This window comes from Mustela erminea, chromosome 9, assembly GCF_009829155.1.
Source record: "Mustela erminea isolate mMusErm1 chromosome 9, mMusErm1.Pri, whole genome shotgun sequence".
NCBI lineage: Eukaryota > Metazoa > Chordata > Mammalia > Carnivora > Mustelidae > Mustela > Mustela erminea.
In genome coordinates, this window is record NC_045622.1 from 85,978,440 (window position 1) to 86,005,112 (window position 26,673).

At 38.6% G+C, this 26,673-nt stretch overlaps 1 long non-coding RNA gene across 1 annotated transcript; it reads right to left on the minus strand.

Moving 5' to 3' along the window:
• Positions 1-7,296: 7,296 nt before the first annotated feature.
• On the minus strand, positions 7,297-25,757 carry LOC116599596. The gene is made up of 3 exons (XR_004289431.1): positions 25,694-25,757; positions 8,775-8,847; positions 7,297-7,638 (listed from the first exon to the last, which is right to left on the minus strand). It is a non-coding gene; the product is annotated as an uncharacterized LOC116599596 (long non-coding RNA).
• Between the last annotated feature and the right edge of the window lie 916 nt (positions 25,758-26,673).

The following is a 26,673-nucleotide window of genomic DNA, read 5'->3' on the forward strand; positions in this document are numbered from 1 at the left end:
AGGTGTTCCTAATTTAATGTTAAAATTTTTAAAAGGACATAAAACAAAGCAGTATGCAAAGTAGACCTAATTTTGGTAAACAAAAATATATAGATGGATCAAATCCATAGAGTGGTTGCATCTGAAGGAGGGAGATTAGGGATTGCTAGAAGTTTCTTTGGTTTCTTTGTCTTTTCTGAGTTCTTCGTAGTAAACCTCTATTGCTTTTATAGTAAGGAAAAAAAAAGAAAATGAAGACTTTGACAAAAACACACATATTAAAGCCTAAAATCAGTAAGATCAGAGGAGAAAAGGCTCTAATTTTGGAAGCCAGCTCTTACATACCATTTACTATAAACTGCACATGCTATCAAGTTATTATATACCAGAGAGAATCTGCCTTGCCCTGTGGAAATTGGCTTTGAGAGTTACCTGGGGTTAAGAACAGTGGGTGAAATTTATCTCTCAGTGTCTTCTACCCTACTTGGCTGGCTTGCTAAATTTAGTGACTTCCCCTGATGATTGATACTAAAGGTTTACTCTAAATGTCTGGAGATAGATTTCTACTATGTTAAAGCCTAATTATCTTATTCATTTAGCAGGTGGCTTTATACTTGGCAACTGCTAGCCCATCTTCAGAAACCAATCAATGCTAACACGATAAAGGGCCCAAGTGTGTTGGCGATGTGTCACACTTCAAGGCAACCTATACCTATAAATGGAGGTCTTCTAGAAATTACTCCTCAAGCCAAAGAATTCATCATTCTTATAGTAGGTGTTTTGGACATTGCAGGTGAGATATTTCAGGCATTAATAGCTGAACTGGCTGAACAACTGCTGTTTAACCCTCTTAGCTCCTGCCAACTTCCCTAACAAGGCTGCAAGAGCTAAATACTCCCCAGCCTCCTTGCCTCTGAGGGTAGCCATGTGGCACAGTTCTAGCCAACAAAATGTAGTTTGTAGAGGGCTAGGGAAGAAAACTTATTTTCTGATGCTTATACCCTCCAGAGCCTCCTCCTGCCCCATACTAGGTGCCTTCAACTTCATGCCTGGAGCCATTTTAGTTATTGGTGGCTGGCAGGACAAGTGCAGAAGAATCTTGAAGATGTTGGCCCAGAAATTACTGAACCACTGAACCAGCACCAGCAGCTGCCCTTATCCAGATTTTTTTTTTTTTTTTAATGTGTGAAAAATAGTCTCCGTGAAGCCACTCTTAGCCGGTTGTCTTTCACTGTCAGCCAAAGCATTCCTGACTAATACACCCATCTTTAAAAACAAACCGCAGTTCAAGTTCATGGCTCTAGTTTCATCCAGAATGTTGGGGTGCAGTTCCAACACATACCAAGGCAAACAAAACCAAAGGTTCACAGCATTCCTGAGTGCATTATACATTTTACGTAATTCCTGGTTGCTTTAAAAAGAAAGATTGTAAGATTAAAAAATAGAGGGTACTACCTGAGATTCATCATGGGTAACAAAATGCGATAGATAGCATGAAAAATTCTACTGTTTTATTGACTTGACAAAAACATTTGATAATGTTCATTTATTCAGACTCTTGGTTACTGTTTTTCAGTTTTGATAAACTCATTAGGTTCATTCATTAGGTTCTTAGTGTTATATATTACAGGAGCTCACTGATCAGATCTGTTTTCTTTCTTACTCATCTCCCATTTTATCTTTTCCTCTTTTCCTTCACTCCCTTAAACCCACCCTCCCTCCCTTACCCCCCCGCCATTTTTTTTTTTTTTGTAAACCACAATCCCATAGGGAAAAAAGAATAATATGTCTAAGCATGATGTAATAAACAATAATGAAGCAAGCAGTGGGGGCAAGATCCATGTACCAGATACCTTCTGTTTCTCCCCCTGTATTCCTTGCCTACCTGCTGCTGATCCTGGACGCTGACCAGTGTGGACCAATGATCAACTTTGCTGTATGACTCTCTCTTGGTTCTGACTGATGGGGAGTCTCTGCTGGAGATCTGAGGAAGGAAAGAGAGTAGGGGTAGGGCATCTATTCCCTTGGCTCCCAGTGTGAGGCCATTTCAGGCTGGTTGTGTCTTTCCACTCCTCTTGACATGGTAGAACCTACTTAATTTTCCATCCTTCTAATTCCAGGAACCGATCATTCCCCTTGTCTCTGCAGGCCTACTCGTGGTAACAACTTAGCTGCCGCTAGCCCCAGGTTGTTTCCCCTACACCTGTACCTTTGTAATTATTGTCTTATAAGTTAATACCCTTCAGATTATTCTATTTTAAGTAAACCTGCTGTTTCCCATTAGAACCTTGACTGATCGGGGGCCCCTGGGTGGCTCAGTTGGTTAAACGTTTGCCTTTGGCTCAGATCATGATCCCAGCGTCCTGGGATCTAGCCCCTTTCCCTCTCCCTCTGCCTGCTGCTCTCCCTGCTTGAGTTCTCACCCTCTCTGTCAAATAAATAAACTCTTTTTTTTTTTATTTTAAAGATTTTATTTATTTATTTGACAGAGAGAGATCACAAGTAGGCAGAGAGGCAGGCAGAGAGAGAGAGGAGGAAGCAGGCTCCCTGCCGAGCAGAGAGCCCGACGCGGGACTCGATCCCAGGACCCTGAGATCATGACCTGAGCCGAAGGCAGCGGCTTAACCCACTGAGCCACCCAGGCGCCCCCTAAATAAACTCTTTTAAAAGCGGGGGGCACCTGGGTGGCTCAGTTGGTTAAGTGACTGCCTTTAGCTCAGGTTATGATCCTGGAGTCCCAGGATCAAGTCCTGCATTAGGCTCCTTACTGAGCAGGGAATCTGCTTCTCTCTCTGACCCTCCCTTCTCACACTCTCTCTCAAATAAGTAAATAAAATCTTAAAAAAAAAAAAAAGGACCTTGACTGATCCAAAATAGACACCAGTATATTGTCCAAAATAGTAGCTAACTGCTTCATGTGGCTATTTAAATCTTCACTTCAGTGGAAAAAAAAAAAAAAAAAAGGAAATAAAATTGAAATCCAGCACACAGCTCCTTGGTCACACCAGCTACATTTCAGGTGCTGAGTAGCAACATATGACTACAGGGGTCCCAGTGTTGGCTGGGTCAGATATGGAAAATTTCCATCACCCCAGAAAATTCTACTGGATAGCACTGATAGAATATTGACCATCCCTGGACATCCCTTTCTCCATCGGGCTGCTTCTTGCTTTTTTTTTTTTAAATCATTTTACCACCTCGGTAAGCACACAAAACAGTATGTTTTAAGTTCTGCCTATATTGAACTTTAAGATGTAACTTTGCAGTGTGTGTTTCTGCTATCTTGGTTCTAGGCTGTTTCGCACACCCACTCATATTTAACTAATGCGTGGTCACCATCATTGCTATCTAGTGTTCCCTCACATGGATATAATCCCAGCACAGGAAGAATCCCTTCTACGGCTGCTGGAGGTTCGGGTTGTCTCCAGCTTCTGGTCATGACAAACCACGTATATGCTTTGTTCTGAATGTGCGCATAGGCGTATTCCTGGAGCAGAACTGGATTTCTGGGGCATAGAGTGTGCATTTCTTCCCCTTTAATAAATCATCTCAACCTGTCTTCCAGAGCAATTGAGCCAATTTACACTCCCATCAGCTGTGTGTGAAAATGCCTATTGCCTCACACCCTCAAACCACTTGGTATTTCAGGTGTCCTGATGTGCGCAGTGATATCTCCCTACGATTTTTAAATTGCATGCGCCTGTTTATTGATGAGGTCAGTACCTTTTAGGTCCAGTTTCATTTTTTCCCACATATATAGTTAAGTATCTTGGCATTATTAAAAAAACAAAACAAACAAAAAAACCCTGTCCTTTCCCCATGCCCTGTGCTACTTGGGTCTAAATCAAAGTCCATAAAGGTATGGGTCCTTTTTTAGGATATGCTTTTCTTATCTGTTGGTTTCTTTATTGCTGTATCAGTTTCACACAGATTTAATTACTGTAGCTTTGATATCAACATACCTTGGTATCTGTTGGAGAAAATCCTCTGCCATTGTGCTTATGTGTGTGTGTGTGTGTGTGTGTGTTTCTTATTTAAGACTGTCTTGGATAAGGGTGCCTTGGATAAGGATGGCTTGGTTGGCTAAGTGTCTGTCTTCAATTCAGGGCCTCACGTTGGGCCCTGGCTCAGTGGAGAGTCTGCTTCTCCCTCTCCCTCTTCCCCCCTCTATTCATGTTTTTCTCACTTGCTCTGCTCTCTTTCTCTAAAAATAAATAATCTTTAAAGAAAAGATCACCTTTGATATATTTTGTCCTTTGTATTACCATATACATACATTTTAAATTCAGCTTGTCAAATTCTAAAACAAAACAATACAGAACAAAACCCCCAAATTCTGTTGAGTGTTTTGGCCAATGAATATGGTATGTCTTCCCATTTAACCAGGTCTTCTGTAATATACCTCAATATAATTTTATAATTTTCTCTGTAGAAATCTTGTATAATTTTAAAACCATTTGTTTCTAGGTACTTAGTGGTAACAATGTAATTGGTTATAGTATCACCTTTTCAGATTTTATTTTCTATTTGTTTTTGGTACAGAAATGTTGTTTATTTTTCTTTATTGACTTTGTATCCTAGCAACCTTGCTAAAATCTCTGCCCTCCCTTGTAATATAAAATAGATTCTTTTGGATTTTTTAATGCCATTATTATATAATCTGTAAATGACTTTTTCTTTCTTCTTTCCTAAATGCTGTGTCTTTTCTTTATTTCTCTTGCTTTATCACACTATCTAGGGCCTCTAGTATACCCAACAACATTAAGTAGAGGTTATGATTAAAACTGTCTTTGTCTTATTTCCAGTCTCCAAGGGGAAGTCTTTAATGATACACTCAGCTGATTATTTGCTGGGGTTTTTTCCAGATACCATTTATTCGATTAAGATTAAGGAAGGTCCCTTTTATTCCTGATTTTTTGAGTTCTTTTTTTATTTAAATCATCAATGGATACTGAATTTTATCAAATCTCTTTTTTGTATTCATTGAGATGATCGTACATTTCCCCCGCCCCCACCATTACTTATGTACCAGCCTCAGAAAATTAGCTGGAGACTTTCTAGGTCTACTTTCTAATAAAAGTATGTTACAACGTGCATCTGTGGGCATATCAGTTTAGGCTCTCTCTTTTTTTTTTCTTTTTAAGATTTTATTTATTTATTTGACAGAGAGACAGTGAGAAAGGGAACATAAGCAGGCAGAGTGGGAGAGGGAGAAGCAGGCTTCTTGCTGAGTAGGGAGCCTGATGCGGGCTCGACCCCAGGACCCTGGGACCATGACCCAAGCCAAAGGCAGACGCTTAATGACTGAACCACCCACGTGCCCCAGTTTAGGCTCTTTAGATTGCAAAAATAATGCAGGCCAAAAAGGGAGCTTACTGTCTCATTTAACCAAAACTTTGGCACAGGTGAATTTAAGCATCAAATTATGTCATCAAGACTCTTTCTCTTCATCACTGAGCTCTGCTCTTCTCTGTGAGATGCTTCCTTGCATCTCCTCTTTCCCCATCTGGGGCAAACAACTGCCAAAAGCCATGGGCACCTTCAAGCTTCAAGTTCAAGAGAATAAAGTTAGGTTTCTCTCAGCTTTCCCAGCAAAATTGTCATTGGTTGCAACTGGGTCATGTTCTCATGCCTAAAGCCATTACCATGGCGGTGTCATGCAATGACCTGACCCATCAGGCTTTAGTCATGAATCTGGGGGTGGCATCAACTCATCCGTAAGCATATGGATTGGGGGAGGGGCAGGCTGTAGGTGACTTCTGAGAGAAAAACTGGAGTGTGGTTATCAGAAAGAGAATAAAAAGATTTCTTACACTAACCTAGATCTTTACTACTACCAGTATACCTGCTACATTTATTATAATCTTAACTTGCTGATTAGATTTTTGGTTTATGTGTAATTTGGGTTATTAAGTGCTTGGGCATTGTACTAAATGCTTTAGATGAGTTGCTCCTATTATTCTTACAATAACCTTAAGAAGTAAGTACAAATATCACCAACATTTATGAAATAAGGCCCAAGTGACAGAGTTGAATGGACAGAACTGGGATTAAAACTCAAATCTATTTATCTTCAGGGTCTGGGTTTTTTACATCACCCAACACTGCTTTTCAAATCATCTAACTCTAAAATACAAGGATGCTGAAATTGGTAAACCTAATTTTCTAAATTTAAACTCCTTTATCTGATTCCAACAGAATTTTGAAATATTATAGCTGAAAAATGTTTTGTAATATAACATACCCCAGAGGAACATACAAATGGAAGGATATATGATTTGTCACAAAGGATGTGCTTCAACCAGAAAACTAAAGAAAACAAGAATCAGTACCAGCTTGCCCTGTTGCCCAGCCTTCATCGGTGGCATGGGGCCATTTCTGAATTTAGGTTTCCTATGAATCAGCCGCCTATTTCCAGAACATCATCTTAAGGAAGTATTATCTGGTTGACAACAATGGCATAACAAGGGAAAAAGTCCTTAGGGCCATATAAACTGTTCCTGCCCTCACTTTCTCCATGTTGCTGCCTGAAGGGTGAGATTTTGTGGCGTCTAGTGCCTTGTGGTCCCCCATGCGCTGGAGCCCTTTATGTCTCACCATGACCCACCTTCTCTATGCCCTGGTTATCAGTGTCTGCCTGCAGAGAAGCTGCCCTCTGATAATCAGCATAATTAGAGAATGAAACTCTACTGCTGTACTGCTGTACTACTGTACTGCTCTTTTCATCAAGAAAGTCTTATATTTAAAAAAAAAGCTTATATTCAAACTAAAGTGGACTACATATCATTCTGCTGTATTTCCTATCTAACTCAATGTTTCCTTTATTCTCTGTACCTAGAATGATGGGAAACTGGGTTAATTTAGGTTTTCTAGGACAAACTTTGCAAGGGCATAGGTTTTGGGGTTTTGTTTTTACTCATTTTACTGATGCATAGGTGTGAAGAACTGTTCCTGGCACATAATAGGTACTGAAAAAAAAATTAGCTCAAATAGTGTACTGAGTGTCACAACTGATCTGGATTCTGGAATGAGCTCCTTACCTCATTACAGAGCAGTAATAAACAGTTCATAAATGGGCACATGTCCTTGGCCCTCAATTTCAGTAGCCCCGATCTTATCCAGTGTTTCTCTATGTGTGACCCTCAGAAAAAACATAAGCTGCCTAGCACGGGGGCTTCGAATTGGCAGTTTTTATGAGTAACCTGGGCAATTTTTATGCATATAAACATCTGAGATCCCTGGTCCAATATCTTATTTGATATCCAATATCTTATTTGATAAGGGAAGGGAAGTCCAATATCTTATTTGATACGGGAAGGGAAGTAACTTACCCCAAACCACACATTTTAGGCTGTATTAGCCCTTATTCTCTCTTCCTCTCTTCCAAATGGTATCCAGGATTTTATTGGAGCATATACCTCACTCACAGCCTGTGTGCTTTAGAGGAAGGTGAATAACATCCAGCTCAACTTCAAGGTTGTGCCCTGAATGGCATATTTAATCCCCCTGGACATAGAAAGGCTTAGAAGTAAACACATGACCCAAACCAGTCCAATCAAGGTGAGTGTTAGCATTCTCACGTGGCACGCTGACATGTCAGCACTCTTTCTTTCTGGATAGCCTGGGATGGTCTTCAAGCCTGGAATAGTTGCAGCCATTCTGCATCATAGGGAAGCCAGGGACAAGAAAAAACTGATGCGGAGGCAAATAGGAGAGACAGGACGTGATGACATCACTGAGCTGCTGTTGAATCAGACCAGCCGGGACATAGGCCCTACTTATCGGCCTTTCTGTTAGTTATGTGACTGATTATTTGCCTTTATTATTTAAGCCAGTTAATTTGGATTTTCTGTTACTTGCAACCAAGTATGTCCTAACAGATATTATTAAGATGTTCAAAGCAGAGAATTTAAGAACTTCAGCTCTTTGTGATTCAGTTTTATAATTTGTAAATTAATAGATTGGAACACATCAGTGGCTTTTAAATATTTTTAGTCATCAAGCCCATTTATTTCAAGCAAAGTTTTACACAGAATACAAATATGTAAACTAAATTTCAAAAAATCAAAAAATGGACTCCTTACTCAGTAATTCTCATTACTGATGGCAGATATTTCATAGTTTCTGGAATCCATGGAAACTTTTATTTTCCTTGGAGCACAATTCAAAGTCCATTAGCATAGACAATAAAATATGTGTAATATATTATATATAATAATATATATATCTAAATAGCTGATATTTATTGCTCTAACTTTGTGCCAGGGATTGTGCTGGATGCTTTTTTTAATGCATGGCTTTATTTTAAATTCAACACAAATCCATGAAGTAGGTACTTGTATTTAATAAAGGGGAATCATGATACCTGCCTTGTGGAACTGTAGGGAAATTCAAACATGAGCCTAGACTGCAGGGTGAGTGACTTTTCATTGAACTTGAACCTAGGAGAATGAACACCTGAAAACCTTGCCTATTCATGGGACTTTTAACTTCAAATCAATAAATTTCCCTTGTATATGTGAGCCTTAACTGGCACAGATTCTTTCTGAACTTGAGCCTTGATATTCTCAGCAGCAAAAATGAGACTCGGGGCGCCTGGGTGGCTCAGTGGGTTAAAGCCTCTGCCTTCGGCTCAGGTCATGATCCCAGGGTCCTGGGATCCAGCCCCGCATCGGGCTCTCTGCTCAGCAGGGAGCCTGCCTCCCTTCCTCTCTCTCTGGCTGCCTCTCTGCCTACCTGTGATCTCTGTCTGTCAAATAAATAAATAAAATCTTTAAAAAAAAATGAGACTCAACTTGTTTCCTCTTTGACTCTGTCATGTGTGTCAGTTCTTTTGGCAGCAGAAAATCATACCATCAGCAGCAATACCTGAAGAGTGAAAACAATAATATTTTCATAGACACCACAGAATGCCAAAGCCCTCATAGTCATGTTAGTTTTAAGAGGAGTCACAGAGAGGTTTAACAGCTTCCCTGTGTTGCATAGTTCATTAGATTCGGAGTTGAGAGTAAAATCCAGTGGTCTGGGTGCCTGGGTGGCTCAGTGGGTTAAAGCCTCTGCCTTCGGCTCAGGTCATGATCCTGGGGCCCCTGGGATCGAGCCCCGCATTGGGCTCTCTGCTCAGCGGGGAGCCTGCTTCCCCCTCTCTCTCTGCCTGCCTCTCTGCCTACTTGTGATCTCTGTCAAATAAATGATAAAATCTTAAAAAAAAAAAAATCCAGTGGTCTCTGACTTCTGTGCCAAGGCTCCTCACACCTGATACTGCTCCTAATTGACCTGGCCAGTCTTGGTCTCTAATAGCCACTGCATTTAGCCAATAAGAAAAAAACTCTGGTGGGTATTAACAGCAAGTATGTTCCAAATTTGATTTGTCAGGACTTTCAATGATTTTGCGAAGAAAAGAACATTTTGCACTCTGGTTTTCTGTGTACACAGAGGTGTGACTGAGGTTTTGGAATCTTGTTGCAAACCTTCACGTTGAAAGCTCAAGTACAGATCCACTCAAATAATACTTGGTAATTCTTTCTAGTTTTTGCCATTTCTCTATTAGGTAGAAAACTAATGTAATGCCCTCAACAGTTTAGACGTTATTTAACTTGCTTGAGTGTTCAATAGGTCCTCACAGTGTGTGCGTGTGAGTGTGTGTGTGTGTGTGTGTGTGTGTATTCAATGTATCAGAAAAATTGTTGCTAAGGTATTACTTATCTTTGATTACATCCTCTCTAATGTGATTGTAAGCTTTCTGAGGATGAGGCCATCTTTTTATCAAGTACATACAGTCTTATCATATTTTGCCTTATCATATTTTGATATTTTCCAAATATTTAAATATCATCCAGATGTTAGGTTAAGGCTCCCACTGCACATCTTTGCCAGAATTTCTGCACATTCCTAGTGAAATTTTGTTCTGGCCAGTTCCACCTCCCACAGGATTCTTGGTCTGACTTGAAGCAAATCTTTGTAGGGACCTGCCCCTAAACTGCATGGCCCAAGTCAGGGCAGGCAATAAGAAGGGAGGCGCACATACTATTTGCCTAAATATTTAACAAACTATTAAACTATTACATATTAAACTATAAAATAAAATTTATACTGTCCTCCTACCTTGACGAAGTTGCCTTCATAACAAACTATAAGGCCAGGTTGAAACAGAACTCTTGGACTTCTTCTAGTTCCCTACTGGAATTTAGCAGCGTGGGGAGAGCCAGACCCTGCCCACCAATCTCCCACCCACTCCTAGTACATCTCCTTCTTTTCTTCCTATAGCCCTTCTTTCATCATCTCACACCATGGGCATTTTCATATGCAATCATGGACATCCCTGCATGTCTAAGCTCTGTCACCTCACCCTCAAATAGCCACTCCTTGGAGTGGACCTCAGGCTTGGTGGTATGCATACCAGTAATGTGGTAGATTAGTCAGGAAGATGGACCTAGGGACAAAGCTTGTGCTATGCAACCCTTTGAGCATGATGCCCAGTGTATGGTCTAGAAAGGGAGAGAGTATGGTCCTCAGACCAGAAGCATTAACTCTACCTGGAAGCTTGTTGGATTTGCAGAATCTCAGGTCCATCAATGCATTACAAATGGCAAGATTTCAGTCCCTATTTGTGGTTGAATAACATTCTAATATATATATTAGATATACATATATCTAATATATATATAAATATATATATATCAAAGATACCCATATATATACATCAAAGAGATATATATATCAAAGATATCTATGTGTGTATATATCTATATATATACACATAGATAATCTATATATCAAAGAGATATATATTTCTTTGATATATATTAGATATATATATAGGAATGTTATTCAACAAATATATATCTATATCTTTGTATATATATATTAGAATGTTATTCAACCACAAAAAAGAATGAAATCTTGCCATTTGCAACACATTGAAATATATATATATATATATATATCTCACAGAGTACTTATTTGTTTATTTATTTATTTATTACTCTCTATACCCAGCATGGGGCTCAAATTCATGACCCTGAGATCAAGTGTTGGATGCTCTTTTGACTGAACCAGTCAGGCGCCCCTATATATACACCACACTTTCTTTATCCATTCATCCGTCAATGGATACTCAGGTTGTTTCCATATCTTGGCTATTATAAATAATGTTGCAGTAAAAATGAGGGGGGGCGTCTATATCTTTTTGATTTAGTGTTTTCATTTTATTTGGATTAGGACCCAGAGGTGGAATTATTAGATGAGATGGTAGTTCTGTTTTAATTTTTTGAGGAAGCTCCACACTATTTTCCATAGTGGCTGTACCAATTTACATTCTCACCAAGAGTACATAAGAGCTCCTTTTCTCCACAGTCTCATCAACATTTGTTATTTCTAGTGTTTTTGATAATAGCCATTCTAATAGGTGTGAGATGATATCTCCTTGTGGTTTGATTTGCATTTCCCTGATGATTAATGATGTAGAGCAACTTTTCATGTACGAGCTCACTGTCTGTATGTCTTTTCTGAAAAAATGTCTGTTCAGATCTGCCCACTTTTAATCAGGGTTTTTTTTTTTTTTTGCAACTGAGTTGTAGGCATTCTTTATATATATGAATACTAATCCTTTATCAGATATATATACTTTACAAATATCTTCTTTCATTCAGTAGTTTGCCTTTTCATTTTGTTGATGTTTTACTTCATTGTGCAAAAGCTTTTTAGTTTGATGTAGTTCCACTTGTTTATTTTTGCTTTTGTTGCCTTCTCATTTGGTGTCGGATTAAAAAAATCATCACCGAGTCCTACGCCAAAGAGCTTACTGCCTATCTTTTCTTCTAAGAAGCTTTATGGCTTCATGTCTTATGTTCAAGTCTTTAATCTATTTTGAGTTAATTTTTGTGAATGGTATAAGATAGTGGTCCTGTTTCATTCCTTTGCATGTCATAAATAAGCTATAGATGCATGGGTTTATTTCTGAGCTTTCTGTTTTGTTACATTAATCTAAGTCTCTGTTTCACTGAGCTGCATGTCTATTTTTATGCCAATACCATACTGTTTTAATTACTAAATCTTTGTAATAAAGTTTGAAATCGGGGAGTGCAATGCCTTCAGCTTTGTTCTTTCTCCAGACTTCTTGGGCTATTCAGGATCTCTTATGGTTCCATAAAAATTTTAAGATTGTTTTTTCTATTTCTGTGAAATAGAAATTTGGAATTTTGATAGGGATTGCACTCAATCTGTAGATAGCTTTGGGTAGTACGGACATTTCAATAATATTAATTCTTCCAATCCATGAGCATGGAATATATTTTTACTTATTTGTGTAGTCTTCAATTTCTTTCATTAATGTCTTATATTTTTCAATATATTGGTCTTCACTTCCTTGGTTAAATTGATTTGTAGGTATTTTATTCTTTTTGATGCAATTGTAAATGGGATTGCTTTCTTAATTTCTCTTTATGATAGTTCTTTATTAGTATATAGAAACAACAGATATTTGTGTATTGACTTTGTGTCCTATAACTTTCCTGAATTCATCTTTTTCTAACACTTTTTTAGGGTTTACTATGTATAATACCATGTCATCTGCAAATAGTGGCAGTTTTACTTCTTACTTTCCAGTAAGGATGCCTTCTATTTCTTTTTCTGGCTTAATTGCTGTGGCTAGGACTTCCAATACTATGCTGGATGAAAGTGCTGAGAACAGGCATCTTTACCTTGTTCCTGATCTCATCTGCCTTAGGGTGAAGCTCAGAGTGAGCTGACTGCACCCAGGGTTAAAGTGAAAGAGGCTCACCTGCTTATATTAAAACACCAACCTGAGTGCAGGTATCTAATTTCACACACACACATCTAGGAGCCTGCTGGAAAACATGGGGATGGAGATTGGTGAGCATCATCTTTGTGCTCTCTTTGCCATGGTCTAGAGTACCAGCACCTCCCAGATGGGAACTTTGACACATTTCTGGTTCTCTGAATTTTGTGGTTGCCATCTAGGGGCCCCTTATGATTGCTTGGTTCTGGTGGCCAGGAGTGCTTTGCTTGCAGTTCCACAGGACTGTATCTATTTGTATATTTTAAAATTTGATGTCTGAGGGTCTGGCTTCTGGTCAGCCTGATCTAGGCACAGAGGTCCTTTGGGACAGTGACAGGTCTTAGCACACCCACAGCTATGGGATCTATTAGAAGTATAATAGGCTGCTTGGACAAGCACAGAGTTTTGAGAGACAACAAAGAGCTAGAGCAGGGTTGAAACACAGGGTTCATCTCTTAAATGAGTGCACTCCTTCTAAGACTAGGAGACATAGTTGTTTCATTTCCTGTATAGAAACACGTAAAGTCAACACATAAAGTCAAGCAAAATGAGGAAACAGGAATATATTCTAAATGAAGAGAAAACTTCAGGAAAAAAACTTAATGAAATGGAGGTGAGTAATTTACTCGATAAAGAGTTCAAAGTTATGGTCATAAAGATGTTCACCACTGGAAGAATGCAGTACAAACTATAACAAAGAGATGGGAAACATAAGAAGTATCAAATAGGGTGCCTGGATGACTCAGTCAGTTAAGCATCTGCCTTTGGCTCAGGTCATGATCCCAGGGTCCTGGGATCAAGTCCTGCATTAGGCTCCCTGCTCAGTAGGCAGTCTGCTTCTCCCTCTCTCTTTACCCCTCCCCCTGCTTGTGCTCCTTCTCCCTCTCAAATAAATAAATAAAATCTTTAAAAAAGAAGAAAAAAATAAAAAGTATCAAATAGAAGTCACAGAGCTAAAGAATTTTAAACTAAACTGAAAAATATACTAGAGAAGTTCAATAGCAGACTAGATGAAGCAGAAGAAAGGATCAGTCAACTCATAGATATAGCAGTGAAACTCACCCAATCAGAGCAATAAAAAGAAAAAAGAATGAAAAAAGTTAGGATAGCTTAAGGGACCTATGGGACATATCAAACAGACTATCATTCAGATAAGGAAAAAGAAAAAAAAAAGATAAGGAAAAAGAATGACAGAAAGTAGCAGAAATCTTATTTGAATAAATAATGAATGAAAGTTTTCTTAACTTGGGGAAGGAAAAAGATATCCACATACAGGAGCCCAGAGAGTTGTAAATAGAGAAACCCAAGGAAACCTATACCAAGATACATTATAATTAAAATGCCAAAGTCAAAAACAAGCAGAGAATATTAAAAGCAGCAAAAGAAAAACAACCTGTTACATGCAAGGGAACCTGATAAGACCATCAACAGATTTTTTCAACAGAAACTTTACATACCAGAAGAGAGTGGCATGTTATTTTCAAAATATTGAAAGAAAAAAAACTTCCAACCAAGAATGGTAGCAAAGTTATCATTCAGAAGTAAAGGATAGATAAAGAATTTTCCAAGCAGGAAAGGGCTAAAGGAATTCATCACCACTAAACTGGCCTTACAAAAAATGTAAAGGGACTTTTCTAATTTGAAAATAAAGGGTGCTAAATAGTAATATAAACAAATATGGAAAGATAAATATCACTGGGAAGGTAAATATATAGTAAAGTTAGCGGATTGATCACTTGTAAAACTAGTATAAAGGATAAAAGACAAAAGTAGTAAAAATAACTATAATTACAATAATTAGTTAAGGATACACAAGATAAAAAGATAAAATGTGACATCAAAATCATAAAATGTGTGCGTGTGTGTGCGAGAGAGAGAGAGAGAGAGGGAGGGAGGGAGAGAGAGAGAATAATACAGTTGAACCCCTATTTTAAAATCGATAACTTGAGGGGTTGGGGTGGATTGTTCCTTCCAGCTTAGTCAATTGCCCTTTGGGAATGGATAATCTCCTAACTTCTGGAATGATGATATTGCTAACTGGAGAAAGAGTAGGTGTTAAGGTCTGTTGGGCAAAGACCATGACTATTTACTAACTGTTGAACCTGCATTGTCTGCATATGTAGATGCTCAATAAGTTTTTTGAATGCTGAACAACTGATGTCAGGCTAGGCACAAAATTCAATTTTCAGTTCAGAGCTAGCTCAACTTACAGCACTTAAGCTATGACTCAAAATGTTCATGATCAGTGTGCATTTGGAGAAACCACAAAGAAAAACAAATTCAATTACCAGTTTCCACTGGTGTTAAGGGCGAGGATTCCAATACTCCATCCTACTATCAACAGGTTAGATCACTTTATGACATACCCAAAGAGCATGACTTACACCGAAAACTCCATATGTTAAACAAAAGTCTTTTCTCAATGGAACAGATGTCTATTATATTGATGTTGCCCTAACTACCTAACCATAACTGACTTCCTCAATGGATCCATTTTTTCTTTCCCCCTTACCCGTGGTCTCTACCATCATCACTCTTCCCATATGCCATTTTCTGTGGGTCCAGATGTGAGATCAAACCCCAGGAAAAATTAAGGAGAAGTAGGGATTGTGTTATTGGTGCACATTGCTCTCACACTGATGCAGTACAACTTCAGCTCCACCCCGAGATCCAGTTTAACTGGATGTTCCATAACAAGGCTGCTCAGTGGGCTGGACACATCCCAGGAAGGGTGGGGAGAGTTACAAAAGCCATCTCTGCCCTTTGTCCAACCCAGCCAGTCAGCAGCAGAGGATACTGTTCTTCCTAAACTTCAGTTCTTAAAATAGGAGCACTTCTACCCTCAGAATTTAATAATATTGTTTAGCCCAGAAACAATTATTAAACAATATGGCGGGGAGTCACAAGATTTATGCCAAATATCTTTGAGGTTGGCCACATATTTGCCACTTAATTCTTTAAGTTCCTAACTCATGGGAATCATTATTGTAATTTTCTAAGGCAGTTTTATGTTTCATCATAACCACATTGTATCTAATGATTGATTGGCAATGTTGAGATTGAGAGTTCCAATATGCATTTCTCAACAAAATAAATCATAATTAGATATGTTTTCTTTCTTTATTTTTCTGATGCTGCCTTCAGAAATGAAGCTCAACATTATGGTATTTGACTTCCATTAACATTTGGATGAACCATACTGACATCTCATTAGGTAACTTCCAAAGAGACTCAAAGACAATTAATACTTCTTTAAGTAAACATTTAATTATGTTAAAGAATTAAAGAATTTTAGTATTACTAATATTTTAAGTTCTGCTTGCATGCTTCACTTAGTATATGTGGAAACTATGTTTTAAAAAAGTTAAATAATTTATTGCAGACCACATTGCTGGGAGATGGCAGAATTAGGACCAAAATGTAAGGATCTTGACTCTCAAATCAGTCTCTTCTCTATACCAGTGATTGATTCTCAAAGTGTTGTTCCCAAGTCCTTTTCAGGGGGCCTACGAGGTAAAGATGATCTTAGTAATACTAAGATATTATTTGCCTTTTTTGCTTTCGTTCTTTCAAAGATATACGGTGGAGTCTCCCAAGAGTTACATGACATGATATTGCAAGAGATGGAATTCCAAGATCGGTATGAGAATCCGATTGCCCTTTGTTATGTTAGGCATAAAAGGATTTGCTAAAATGTAAAATGATATCATTATTCTCACTAATTATCCTGAAAATAGTTCTTTTTCATAACAATATATCATTTATATTAACATATATTAGGTTTATTGGTTTTATTTTAAAATAAAATAAATTTCTAAAAATTTTATCTGTGTGTGTGTATATATGTGTATGTATGTGTATGTATGTGTGTGTATATATGTAATTCCAATATTAATAAAAGCCAACTCTTTGGAGTCCTCAATAATTTTTCAGGGTGTAAATGGGGTCTAAGTCCAAAAGTTTGAGAACTCCTGCCCTATATACCATGTTGGTTGGAGATAAATATGGATCAAGATAGGCCTACAATAGCTCCAGAAAATTTTCCTTAAAATGCATCACATTATTTTGCTTTTTACAAGTTGTATCAGTCAGGATCACAGCAGGAGATAGCACATTCTGATGGGATCACTAAGGGAATTTTCATGAAGGACCTATACAAAAAGTGTGATTAGAGTTAAGGGAAAGCAAGGGGGGGAGATTAAACCACCTGTGATTATCAGGTAGGCTTTACCACCCTGGGTTAGAAGAGGCAAAGACAAAAAGTGGTTCCTGGAAATAATTACACTTGTAGCTGTAGGAAATGACTGCCCTGAGGAGCTGTGAGCCTGGAATGGTGTGTACAGACTTCCGGGGATCTAACACTTACATAATTTGCAGTACCTTATTAGGGAAAAGAAAACAAAACAGCCTTTATTTCTTTAAAAGAAATCACCAATTACAAACTTTGATAATCTGGTAAGTACCATAAACATCACAAAATCCTGGAAAATCACATATTTTACATGATAATATAAAACATATTTTTTTTTAAAGATTTTATTTATTTGACAGAGAGAGATCACAAGTAGGCAGAGAGGAAGGCAGAGAGAGAGAGAGAGGAGGAAGCAGGCTCCCTGCTAAGCAGAGAGCCCGATGCGGGACTCGATCCCAGGACCCTGAGATCATGACCTGAGCCGAAGGCAGCGGCTTAACCCACTGAGCCACCCAGGCGCCCCTAAAACATATTTTTGATAACGACATTTAAAATTTATGAACTGTCAAATTGAGGAAAGCAACTTTATTTTATGTAGGATTTGTAAGATTTCAGGACATTTTAAATTTTTTTGTATCATGGCTAATTCCAAGTACTCCTTGGATTGATGATGTGTAATAACCGTTCTTGCTGTGATATTGCATTTTGAATTTTATGCCATCTTTAAGCTAGCAAGAAGTTAATAAGAACCTAAGTGATTGTGATTGAGGAAAATTATTTCAAGCCAAGGGAAGGCATGGGCAATGCGAGCAAGCTTCAGCAAAAACAAGAATTCTAGCTTGGTAGAGTGAAGAGTACAGGTAGACAGTAGTGGGAGATAAAACCCAGTAACAAGACCACAAAAGCATGCTGGAGTCTGAAGGGAGGTGGGAAAAGAGTGTCAAATGTTGGCAAGAGGCTGAGGAATCAAAGGCTCATTAATGATCACCAGACATGGGAAAGGCAATACAGATCCCTAGTATTAGAATCAGATGTAACTCTGCCACTTTTTAGCCTGTGAAGCCTTATGAACAATAACCTAACTATACAGGGAAGAGACTATGAACCACCATAATTAAATTCCACTAAACCCAATAAAACGAGTCTCCATCTCAGTGTCTCCTTACCTGGATGCTAAAAATAACCAGAGCCCCTCCAATGACACCTGATAAAAGGATAGCATGATGGAAGGGAATTCAGGACGGAAAGAGACAATGGTTACATTCAATTGTGACTAAAGTATCTTGCTCTTTCTAATTTGATGAAAATACATTACATGTAAACACATCATGAGGACTCCTTCCAGAAGTTTGGCAGGAACATGCACACATGAGGAAGTTTAAGAATCATCACCTTTAGCTCTGCAGCTGAGGTATGAATGTCTTGGACTCTCCCTCCTACTAACCTTTCAACTCATGCCAGCCCCCTCCCCCACCAATGGCTGAACTCAGCAAGAAGCCAGGGTATCATGGGGCCAAGTGGATGATGAGGTCAAGATTCCTGAGTATAAATAGAGAAGGGTGGAGAGTGGATCTGGAGGAGCAAACAGAGAATGTCTACTTTCCAAGTGAAGCAGAGAAGCTAACTGATGACCTGGAGAAATATTGCAATTAATCCAGCTTACAGTGGGAACTAAAAAGAACCAAAAGTCCTACTGCTGAACAGCAGAGGTCTGGGGAAACAAGGAGACGTATGCAGCAGTGGGTCCAGGAAATGGGAATTTATAAGGAACAACTGGAGAAACCATGTACATTATTGGATACTTGATAGTTCTTTATGGGCACTGTTTTTCTCTTTCTTCTTTAGATTCTCGAACAAGTCTGGTGATCACTGTGACTTGGCCAAAGTCTCTGGTCACTCTCAGCGGCAACTTTCACTTATATGAACTTGAAATACTTTCTCATGACATCTATTTATTATTATTTTGGCCAAAAGTTGAAAAGTTTGGGAGGAACCCAGGAGAAATGACAGACAACAGGAGAGAGAGAAGTAGAGAAATGAGACAAAGCGGCAGCCAGCACTATGGAGCAGTCAGTGCATAGATCAGACATATCAGTGTGTTGCTATGCATAGCACTGGACTCAGGTGGTGGTAAACCATTGGCATATCACTCAGCCTACACTGAAGTGTAAAGAACCATTTTATAATGTGAGAACCACTTGAGCCATATGTTATGTTACAGTCCTCCATCATCTGTGGTGGTTATAGTCAGATGGCAGAGCAGAACATTGCCTTCGAGAGACAAATCATCCTGAGAAATGGATTCAAAATCTCCACCCCTGAAAAGTGAGTCATAAGTATTAAAAAAAAAAGTTTGTGTCAAATCTTAGAAGGCAAAATGTACTCGAAAAAGAAAATGTGGGTGGTTTAATCTATTTCTATCCAATGTGACCCTGTCACACAGCAGTGAATCAAGTACCTTTGGGTGCCTGCTATAAGATAATAGATTTTTTCCACCTCTATTTGTGTGCCCATTAATGCTACTGATGCTGAGAACATGGATATAATGAGGTACCTGGTGGGGCCAATGGTTTTTGTAAGACAGTGAAATGTCATTTGAAAGATGCTACCATTATATGTTTTCAGAAGTAAAAATATTCATTTACTTCGGATTAGATGTTTTGGGAAGGCTTTTGAATGGACTCCTTTATTTATACAATGACCTAAGTGGTAATACTCTAGATTAAGATGTCAAATGTTGTATTTAGGAGTATAATTTGAGTCCATCTTTAAAACAATGCCACTACAGACATGTTTTTTCCCTTAAAGCTTGAATTTTAATGCTCTATGCCTGAAAATGACCTCTTAGAAGATGTGTATTTCTTCTTGTCTAAACTGATAGGAGCTTAAACCTGATTAGGACCTGAGACCAGACCATGTGAGGACAAGGCACGCAGCCCGATTGTCTCTTTGCCTCACACTGGAGGAAAGACCACAGTAAAGACCTGGCTGTCCTGGAGAGCTCACCCTACACTGAATAAAGGGGATCCTACACGGAATATCAAGACTACCAACTTTGGGAAAATCACTATATCTTATTATCGTTTCTTGTCTGAGTTGTAAGTTAGTTTATACTCCTTGTGGGGAGGAGGAAACAATTTTCCCCTTAAGGAAATATTTTTATTCCCCCACCATTGATCATCCTGGAGTAGAAAAGGAGACTTGGATCATGGGAGGGAAGGATTTTTCTCCCCTTTTTGGGAAGCCAGGACATCAAGAAGAAAAGAGATCTTCTCATGTAGTTTGAGTGGGCTCCTTGCTACATGGAGGGCTTGTGGGTCCTAGGCAGGAGTAGTAGGTTTATTTTCGATCTGGGGCTCCAACTTGGAGCAGTACTTGAAATTACTGTCACCAGTTTATGAACCAGGGTATAATAGTAAAGGCAACTTTATTTTTGTTTCTCTAAACCTAGGTGTAGTCCTTCCCCACTCCTGAATGAAAACTTGGACAATCAATAGTTATAGATAATAAAATGTTATGGTCACTTCAAGTTGTAAATTCAGCCTCAGTGTGGTATTTACATTTTTTTTCTTCTCCCAGGTAGGGCCTACTGCAGATAAGAACATACCATCTAGGAGAGATGGAAGTTTCTTCTCTCTTTCTTCCTCCTTATCCTCTAGCTGTTCCACTAACCCCATTTGTGTGGAAGCAAGGGGAGGGAGGACAGGTCATGGGGATCAGAAAGGTCTTTCTTGGCCAGTACTATTGTAAGAATGCTTTGGGCATTCTGAACCTGGCAGACGTTTAAACACAGATTTTTCTCTCATAGGCACTTTTATAGGTTCTTCTTGCTTCCTTTCAAGATCCCTTTGAATGTTGCTCCATTGACATAGCTCTTCCAGATTCCCACCCAGCCCCTAGCATTCATGCAGTCAGTTTTATGGTTGGTGGTGGGTCCATTACTTCCCAGACACAGCCTTTACTCCACTGCCACAGGTTGCTTTCTCATATGTGAGTCACATATCTGTGTCTTGTGTCCCTGAACTTGATGGAACACATATGAAGTTCTCTGCTAAGGCCCCCTGGAGTCTCTCTCACAGGCTTTACTTGTTTATTGAGATGCTCCCCAGCCCTTCTCTCTCATCACTTAGTATGCACCTTAAAAAAAAAAAAAAAGATCTACTTATTTGAGAGAGAGAGAGAGAGCAAGAGAGCACACAGGGAGTAGGGGCAGAAGGACAGGGACAGAGAGAATTCCGAACAGACTCCCTGATAAGCATAGAGCTAGACTCGGGACTCTATCTCACAGCCCAAGATCATGACCTACGCAGACATCAAGAGTCGAATCCTCAACCAACTGAGCCACCCAGGTGCCCCAATTAATATGCACTTTTAAAAAAACCATTGATTTATTTCTTTTAGACAGAGAGAGCGAGCACAAGCAGTAAGGGCAGAGGGAGAGAGACTCTGAAGCCGACCCACACTGAATCCAGAGCCTGACTCGGGGATTGATCTGATGAGACTGAGATCACGACCTGAGCAGAAACCAAAAGTCAGTTGCTCAATCAACTGTGCCACCCAAGTGTCCCTTAATATGCACTTTAAAAAAAAAATCTGAAAACGAACATTTTTCTTCAATTATTGACCCTTTAACATTCTTTCTATTCCGTTCTATTCCTCTAGAGCCTAAAAAAAGGTATTTAGAGTGCCCTAAACTAGCCCCTATGTCTCTTAGTTTTCCATTCATGTTTTAATATCTTTATTTGTCTGTGTTATACTACCAGTAAATTTTTGCACTAGCTTCCAATATTTATGAACTCTTTCTTTGACTTTGTTCAGCCTAGGATCCAAGCCATCCTTGCCTTGCATGGTGTCATGTTAAGAAATTTGTGCATATCTAACTGTGTCCTCAATGTTCACAGAAGAATGCAAGTGAGGACACAGTTCTGATGTGCATACGTTGGGTTAACACTACACTGTGCAAAGTGAGGACTGCCTGTATATCCATTTCACCATGTTTCTCTTTCCAGGACTATTTCTAATTGGTTCTTTTCCATGCCCATTAGTTTTGAATTTAAGCTGCCCCTTTCTTACATTTTCTTATTTTTTAAAAAATATATTATTGCTTCACATATTTTCTTGAATTTATGATATGCACTTATTTTAAAGTAATTTTGATAGCAGAATACCAGTTGCATTTTATAAGCAGTGAATTAATTTCTCCAATATACAGAATTCATTGGCTGATTATTTCCATGCATTCTCATTACATGCTCTAAAAATTTTATTTGAACATTTATCTTGAGTAGAAGTTTCTTCTCTCCTTTGCTCTGTCCTAAGTCTATCCTGTTCATGAATTTCTGAAGCTGCCTTCCACTAGTTTCAGGACCTGAAATCAAGAACTAGGAGTGCAATAGTAAGTTCAGGGCTCCTGTCCTATATAGTGATAGGATTCAGTCATTCAGCCAATGCAGAATTTGTCAGCTCTTTTCCACATAGCATTTTCTCCCTCCTCCAACAAACACATGTAGTTTACAACAACTCCTTTCCCTGTGGGTAAGCCCTGCCTCAGCTCCCATTTCATACCATGAGGCTGGATATGAATTTCTTCTGTGCATGGGGTGCTTTTGGTTCCTGTTATCCAGCTCTGCCTCTCTACTTAAAGGAGATCATCCAAAGCATTATCAAGTCGCTTGATCTAATTTTGACACAAGGACCCCTCATGATGTTCAGTTCTCTCAGATCTGGGTATAGCTCTGTATGGTTAGATGAATTGCTGCTCATAGATGTTTGATCATCCCAATACCCCAACACAGAATGGTAGAGAAGGAAAGAATAACTATAATAAAAACAATTTAAACTCATTTAGAATAAGGCAGCATAGGAAACATTACACAATGGCCTCTGTTCCATAGCATGCATATCTTAATGGACAGGAATTACAAGATTTCATTTTCTTGAGCAAGCTCATCTGGTTACCAATGGTGTCTTTTCTGGAGGGCACCCCTTGTCCATTGACAAATGTGGCCATATCTAAAAAGGACTTTGGAGGGGTGCCACAAGTGTGAGCAGTCCTGATAGGGGCCAGTGCCACCCCAAAGTGACTCCTGCCCCAGAGAAAGGGGAAGATAACCACACGCACCAGTTTGATTGCAGCCCCAGAAGTGGGCTGGGGGCAGACAGGAGGTCTAGTTGTGGGCCACACCCATCAATGAAAGCCCCCCAAGGGGATAACACAGGCAGAGCACCCTACAGTTCAATGTCACCATAGCTCTGGCAAATGCCTGGTCTCACCCAAGTCAAGCTAAGATGGCCCTGGACTGGCCCATTAACAAAACAAGGACCAAATCCTGCCCACAACAGGTGAAGAGAGTCACTGAAGATGACTGGAAGGAAAAAGTAGCTCAGCCACAGCAGCAAGGTGCATGCCACATACATAGGAGACACCTCTGAAGCACCAGGTTCTGGTGAACAAGGGACATTGCATTGTGGGGCACCACAGGACCTCTTCTTCATAAGGCCACTACTTGCAAGAGCAGGAGACAGCTGACTTTCCTAACACAGAGAAACAGAGACAGACAGACAAAATGAGGCAACCGAGGAATATATCTCAAATAAAAGAGCAGAACAAAATCTCAACAAGAGAGCCAAATGGAGCAAAGATAAGTAATATGCCTGATAGAGAATTTAAAGTAATGGTCATAAAAATACTCACTGGAGGGATGCCTGGGTGCTCAGTTAGTCAAGTGTCTGCCTTCAGCTCAGGTCATGATCTCTGGGTCCTGGCATTGAGCCCTGCACTGGGCTTCCTGCTCAACAGGGAGTCTGCTTCACCTTTCTCCCTCCCTCTCTCCACTCTCCCTGGCCATTATTCATTCTTAATCTCTCTAATAAATTAAATCTTTTTTAAAAAGATAGTCACTGGACATGAGAAAAGAGTGAAGGATCTCAATGAGAACCTCTATAAAGAGATAGAAAACATAAAAAAGAACCAACCAAAGATGAAGAACTCAATAACTGACATTAAAGATGCATCAGATGGAATAAATAGTAGACTAGAGGAAACAGAAGAATGTGCCTCAGAGGACAAAGTAATGGAAAGCAACCAAGCTGAACCTAAGAAAGAAAAACAATTAATAAAAAATGAGAATAGGTTAAAGGAACACAGTGACACCATCACACATAACAACATTCATATTATAGGAATCCCAGAAGGAGAAGAGAGAAAAGGGAGCAGAAAATTTATTTAAGAAAATAATAGCTGAAAAGTTCCCTACTCTGGGAAATAAAACAGAAATCCAGATCAAGGAGATGTAGGGAGAACCCAACAAACTAACCCAAAGAGGTCCACACCAAGACACACAGTAACTGAAATGCAGTGATAAGGAGCAAGAGAAAAGAAAATAGTTATATACAAGGGAAACCTCATAAGGCTATCAGCTGATTTTTCAGCAGAAACTTTGCAGGCCAGAAGAAAGTGGCATGATATATTGAAAGTGCTGAAAGGAAAAAAAACAAAAACAAAACAAAACAAAACAAAAAAACCCTGCAATCAAGAATATCCTATCGAGCAAGGCTATTGTTCAAAATAGAAGGAGAGATAGAGTTTTCTAGACAATCAAATTTAAAGGAATTCATCACAACTAAATCTGCCTTACAGGAAATGTTAAAGGCGACTCTTTGAATGGAAAGACCATAAGCAGGAGTAAGAAAACTAGGAACCACAAAAGTGGTAAAAAGTATATCCAGGGACACCTGGGTGGCCTAGTCAGTTAAGCTTCTGACTCTTAATCTCAGCTCAGGTCTTGATCCCAGGGTCATGAGTTCAAGCCCCATGTTGGTTTCCACAGCCAATTTACTTATTTAAAAAAAATTAAATTAAATTAAGTATATCTATAAAAGTCAAGGGAGTCACAAAATATAAGGATATAAAGTATGACACAATATACCTAAAATGTGGGAGGAGAAGAGTAAAAATTTAGTGTTTTTAGAATGGATTCACAGGTGCCTGCCTGGCTCAGTTGGTAGAGCATATGACTCAGTCTCAGGGTTGTGAGTTCAAGCCCCATGTTGGATGTAGAGATTACTTAAAAATTAAATCTTTTTTAAAAAAGTATCAATTCAAACTTAATAGACCATCAAATTAATATAGATTGTTTTTGCATAAGATGTTATATATAAACCTAATGGTAACCACAAATTAAAAAAGTGGTAATAGATATAGCAAAAAATAAAGTAAAGGAATCTAAGTATATCACTAAAGAAATCCAGCAAACCATGGGAAAAAGCAGCAAGAGAAGAAAGGAACGGAGAAAAATAAAATCAGCAGTAAAACAAGTAACAAAATAGCAATAAGTATGTACCTATCAATAATTATTTTGTATGTAAATGAACTAAACACTCTGATCAAAAGCCACAGGTTAATGGAATGGATAAAAAAGCAAGGCCCATCTATTTCCTGCCTAAGATACTTATTTCAGAACTGAAGACACATGAAGATTGAAAGTGAAGGGTAGAAATATTTATATTAGATAAAATAGACTTTAAAACAAAGACTATAACAAGAAACAAAGAAGGATACTACATAATCCAAAGGGAACAATCCAATAAGAAGATATAACAACTGTAAAAAATTCTATACCCAACATGGGAGCATCCAGATACATAAAACACCTACTAACAAACATAATGGAAGTAAATGATAGTATGACAATAATAGTAGGGGACGTTAACACCCTACTTACATCAAAGGATGGATCCTCCAAACAGAATATCAATAAAGAAAGAGTGGCTTTGAATGACACATTGGAATAGATGGATCTAACAGATCAGAACATTCCATTCAGAACATTCCATCCTGAAACAGCAGAGAATGCATTCTTTTCAAGTGCAAATGGAACATTCTCCAGATTACATCACATGTTAGGCCACAAAACAAGTCTCAAAAAATTCAAAAAGACCAAAAACATACCATGCCTCTTTTCTGACCAGAGCACTATGAAACTAGAAATCAACCACAAGAAAAGAATCAGAAAAGAACCCAAATACATGGAAGTTAAATAATATGGTACTAAACAGTGAGTGGGTCAAGCAAGAAATCAAAGGGGAAATTAAAAAAAAATACATAGAGACAAATAAAACTGAAAACACAACTGTCCAATTTTGGGATGCAGCAAAAGCTGTTTTAAGAGGGAAATTTATAACATACAGGCTTACCTCAAGAAACAAGAAATATCTCAAATAAACAACCTTTTATTATTATTATTATTCTGTTACATTAGTCACCATACAGTACATCATTGTTTTTGATGTAGTGTTCCATGATTCATTGTTGGTATATAACAACTTAACCTTACACCTAAAGGTGGTAGAAAAAGAACAAACAAAACCCAAATCAGTAGAAGGAATGAAATAATAAAGATTAGAGCAGAAATAAACAAAACAGAAACTAAAAAAACAAAGAACAGATCAATGAAACCAGTAGCTGGTTCTTTGAAAACAGCAATAAAATTGATATGCTTTTAGCTAGACTCAGAAAAAGAAAGAGTGCACCTGGGTGGCTTAGTCAGTTAAGTGTCTGACTCTTGATTTTGGCTCAGGTCATGATCTCAGAATCATGAGATTGAGCCCTGAGTTGGGCTCTATGCTCAGTGCAGAGTCTGCTTGGGATTCTCTCTTTCTCTTTCCCTCTTCTCCTCCCCCTGCTCTCTCTCTCTTTCTCTCA